Here is a 5,335-nt window from a genome sequence, read left to right on the forward strand (position 1 = left end):
CCTCTGACAGATGTTTCTGCTTTTAGGCCACAAGGAATGTTATTGACTGGCTCTCCCTGTGTTCCAAGAAGCATGTAAAGCTATCAAAGGCTTGTTTTCCATAAGAGCATTTTCTTGTCAGGTGGTGTTTTTCTATCTCAGGCACAGTGGATTTTAATGAATTTCTCAATAGACTGATTCCCTGAAGAGAAGAAACAGAGGAAATCTGCATTTGTTGATTTTTCCTCCTGTCTCTGGGAAGCATGGGATGTAAGCAATAGTGAAGCTGCACAGCAGAGCTGTGGGGAGCAACACACAGAGCCCTCTGCTGCCCATCAACCCTCCTGTTGACTATCCTGACCCACTTAGTTTGAATAAAATTTTCTGTATGTCATACTAAGCAAATTAGAGCCAAGTCCCAGGTGTTCCTTACACTGTTTGAGGCCAGTCAGTTCATAGTGCTGCCTGGGTCCTGGATCTCTACCAATCTCCTATGACTTGCATGAAAAGAAGTGAAAAACCTGACTTCCTAATCTCATTCCCCATGAGCTCTTTCTGGGTGGGACAGGGGAAAGGAGGACTTGGGCACAACCCCTCCATGGGCTGTGAGATAATAGAGGGTCCCTCTTCTGGAAAGCACCTCTTTTCACCCCATTCCTGCATTCACCCTGGAGGATTTGTTTTCCCATATGCTCAGCTCACCCAGCCATTGGACAGGATAAGACAAGACCAGGTTAAAACAGAATGGCCTCAGTTCTCCTTTTCACCATGGTAGTCCCCTGAAGTGAGTAGAGATACTCCTCCATTCCCCAGCTCAGTTCTGGAAAGGAGCTGCCTGCTGGAAGGATATTGTGCCAAGCAGTAGGACAAAAGGCAATGGGCAGAAACTGATGCACAGGAAGTTCACATGAACATGAGGAAGAACTTCTTTACTGTGCAGTGATTGCACACTGGAACAGAATGCCCACAGACGTTGTGGAGTCTCCTTCAGTGAAGATATTCAACAAGGGTCTGGATGCAATCCTGTGCCATGTGCACTGAGATGGCCCTACTTGAGCGGGAAGTTTGGTCCAGATCACCCCCTGTGGTCCCTTCCAGCCTAACCCATTCAGTGATTCTGTGATTGATGGGGTTATACTCACAGCATAGGCAGTTTTCAGAAGGGACGTAACACCCAGCATTATGTCTGCTCTCAAATGGTGCCTTTCCTAATAAGCCACAACTATTTGTGATCACAGAACTGGCCTCTCAAAGCATCACATGATGTGGGTCAATAAGGGCCACAGTTATCCATCTGACCAAAACTGCAGTTGCAAAATTATGCCTGCAGCTATCTGAGGCCATAAAAGCAAGGCATCCTCTGAAGCTGCCACTCAGTAGCTCAATGAGCCCTTCCTCTCCCAGCCAGGCCCCATGGGATGCTTCTCTGGCACATGCTCTATGCACTTGGACAAAGGAGAAACAATTGTACCCTTCCTTTCCTGGCAGCAGTGTCTAGGAGGGTTGGTTTCTTTTGTGGACCATAACTATTGTTACAATTGCTGCTTCATCAGACAGAATTATTAGTCTGTCAGTAATGTGTTAGACAGCAACACTAGTCTCAAATGCCTGTTAATTATCTAAATAAGCAAATTTGCTTCCTTTCCCACTGTGGTCACTCATGTCTTGTGTCATTTGTGCAGCTGAAGCTGTGATCCTTCAAATACCCCTGCAAATAGTTGTTATTGCAAGGGTTGTGCCCTCAAAGCACAGAGGCTGCTGATATGAGGGGGAGATGCTGGACTAGTTCCTCGGGGCCTGATCCAAATCCTTTCGAAATCGGTAGAAAAATGCTCCCAGTCTTTCAAGGCTTTGGATTATATCACCAGATAGCAACTTTTTCCAGTCAGGAATTTTGCTTCAAACATCACTTGAATACACTTGAGAGATCTGGCAGTTGATAAAATACTCAGCCTTGAGCCAATACAGCCAGTGAAAGCCCTGAATATATTGGTGATTTTTTCAGCAATAGTATTTTTCCTGGGGAAGGCAATAATCTGATCTGCTTGCTTGTCCAGAGTCAGACCTGCAGTAGCTTTTTGGTTACTTAGAGACATCCAAAACATGAAAATGTGGTTGTCAGTGTAAGGGTTTGGGGCAGCAGATGTCCACAGGGCTTTAGTGCATGTCCTCTGCCTACTGCACAGTCAGAGTTCAGTGTCCCCTCATTTAAATGCCAACACTCTGCTCCAACAGGCAGAGCTGCCTGCCTGCTCCACCTAACAGAAGCTAAAATCCCAGAAGAGTGTTGTACCACTGTCATGGGTTAAAAAATGGGATGGCTTCCCTGTAACATTCTGTTCCCTGCTGCCTCCACCGCCCTAGACCTTCCTCCAGGCTGCTGTGTGTGGGCTGTGGCAGTGAGCTCCCTGTCCTTGAACAAGAGCACCTTCAGAAGGTAAATTTGTGTCTTGCAGCCAGAGCTCACAAGAAGATACAGCCCAAAAGCAGATCAGGGGCTGTGTGGGACAGGATGGCTATTGCTGACATGGGGGAAGCAACCCTTGGTCAGGGGCCAGGTGACCCCAGGGGTGGCTGGTGGTGCACAAGGTACCTGGAAAGCCTCATCCCACCAGTTTGCATCATCTCAGGAGTGTGCTGGAAGACAGCTCCTCTTTGTCTCCCACCTAATGAAGAATTGAAGAAGAGATGTTCCTGTCCCTCCACCAGCCTGCAGCTCAGTTAAATGCCTAGCAGCTTCTTAAATTCCTCCCTTTTTGGTTTAAACCTGCACAACACAGCTGCTGGAGGACTCTGAGATGAGGAAATCACAGAACTTCTTCACAAGGGTACCATTTCATACAAATCTCAAAGTTTTCTTGCAACAGTATTCGTTTTACTCAGGGAAGTTACCAAAGACCTAATGAAAACCATGATCAAAGCCCAGGTGAATTTTACCTCCTCCCAGAGATTTCCCATCCCAGATGTGGCTGATGACCCTGCAAGCACACAGCTGTAGGGCTGCAGATCTGAGGCTGTAAAAAGAAAACCCTGTGCGTTTAGTGAAAGGAGATAGGGCCATCTAGTGACAAGAGAAACTTGCGTTCTTCATTCCGTTCATTCCGTTCTTCATTGCGTCCTTCCTTTCACAAGCCCACGAAAACCTGTTCTGGCCACCACGACTGGCACGGGCAGCCCCTCGCCCAGGGATGTGCATGCCTGAGCCTCATTAGGTTCACACCGCTGGAGCTTTGCATGGTCCTCAGCGAACCTTTTGCGAGCAGAGATGGCGACGCCAAGCAGAAAGGCTGAAGGTGCTTGGATCTCTGACAAGGTCTGGATTTGGGAAGAGCCCGTGGTGCCTCACGGGCAGTGCAGGAGGCCAGGAGCAGGCAGAGCTTGACCCAGGATCGCCCATGGGAAATAGTGCTCTTGTGTTTGTTGGGAGATGGTTTCCCCAAGATTTTTTTTTTTTTTAACTGCTGTCGGCAAGCAAGGACAAATTCAGGACAGGGAAGATGTTTCTTAGGAAAAAAACAAGCAAACCAAACAAAAAAAAAAACAAACCAAAAAACCAAAACAAACAAACCAAACCCCCCTCCTCCCCCCCCCCAAAAAAAAAAGAAAAAAGCATTTTGTTTCAAAATAAGCATGAATTTTATTTCTTAAAAATAATTAAGATATTCTAGCAATTGTGGAAATTGTGGGGTTTTTAAGTAAGAAAGTACTTGTGCGTGGCATTCCCTCTGACCTAAACAAGTCTTCCATAATATCATTAACAGACTGAAAAAATTTATTTCTTGTCAAAGGAAGCATTTTTTTTCTATTCCTTTTACTTTTACTTTTCTCTTTGTCTAGCACGTTCCTCCTTTCCTCTGAAGAATTCACACTACTCATCTTGTTATCAGTTTAGCTAATTACATTACTGCACTTCCCAGCAAATTAAGATCTAAAGCCTGCTGGTTTACAGTAAACTCCACAAAGAAAGGGATAATGAGGTTACTTTGCAGGTTTTGTTCCTGGGGTAATTTCCATACAGTTAGTTTATGAAGTGGGAGATAAGGTAGCTGCCATAGCTTTTATGTTCCCCTTCCCAAGCATAGTCTAGGTCTCCCAGCACTTCTGGGAAGGGAGGGATTCTCCTGCTGGAGACCCTGTGGTGAGGCCATTTTCCCCAGGGTAGAGAGAGACCATATGTGTGCTGAAAGCAGATGCAAAACAGGGATCATTTGTATGCCTTAGGCTGTATCCATGCTGCTCAGGGATGGACCCCTGAGCAAAGTGGTTCTGTTCCAACCACAAAGCCCTCAAGCCCAGGTCTTCTACTTACGCCATGAGATTTCCCCATGAACAAAATACAGAGTTGCCAGCTTTAGCTGGAAGCAGAAACCACTTCCAAGCACCTGAAATGGATGAGGGGTGGAAGCCCAAGTGGTGCTTTCAGAGCATGAGGATGGAGATACCTGTGGGAGTGTAGCATGACGCTGTCTGAAGATGCGGGGCTGGGACCGCCATGCCAGGTCTGCACTGAACCAGCACCAAACCTAGCTTGGGGCAAGTAGGGAAAGACTAAGCTGTACCAAGCTCTGCTGGGAGAGGAAAGGACCTGAACTCCATTTTTGTGGGGAACTTCCAACTGCAAAGTTCGATTTGACTCAGAATGGAAAGAAGCCCACCATCATCTGAACCACAAAACACCCCAAAGCAATCTGTTCGGGATAAATCTACTTGTTTGGATTATCCTCTGATTTCTGCTTTTCTTTTGAAAATAAAGGCCAAAACTTTGCTTTTGTTGTTCCCACAGAAGGGTTACTTTCTATCAGATAACAGGTTTTGGACATTTTCTACTTAGTGGTTTGTTCATACCTGCAGTCCCAGTCTGAAACTCAGCATTAACATTCTGGTTATTTCACACATCCCTAATTTAGCTAAGGTGGCATTTGACTGGATGTAATAAGAGTGAAGGGCATGGAAGGAGAACAAGGGCAATGCAGTCATCAAAGAAAGAAAAATGCTTTTGTGTAGGCTTACAATTTAAACTAAGAATTCCCTACAATTACTACCTGATTGTGGTCGATCTCTATCACACTTTGCTTTGATTGTTTTATGTGTTCCTCTTCCCAGATCCTCTCAGCTCCCTTTAGCCATTTGTGGGTGAAAAATTCAGCCACATTTTGTGTTATTCATAAATCTGCATACTGAAGTCTGGGGCAAGAGGCAGTGCTACATGTTCATCCAGCCCTTGGCATCTCCCAGTAGGGATTCCAGTCTTTTACTGGGCTGTTACAAACACAGAACGAGTGCATGGTTCTCCCTCACCCTCTCATCTGAAGGTGTTACTCTGGTCATGGTTAATCAATTGTGAGCCTGAGAGTGA

This window comes from Fringilla coelebs (assembly GCF_963513975.1).
Source record: "Fringilla coelebs genome assembly, chromosome: 2".
NCBI classification, from domain to species: Eukaryota; Metazoa; Chordata; class Aves; order Passeriformes; family Fringillidae; genus Fringilla; species Fringilla coelebs.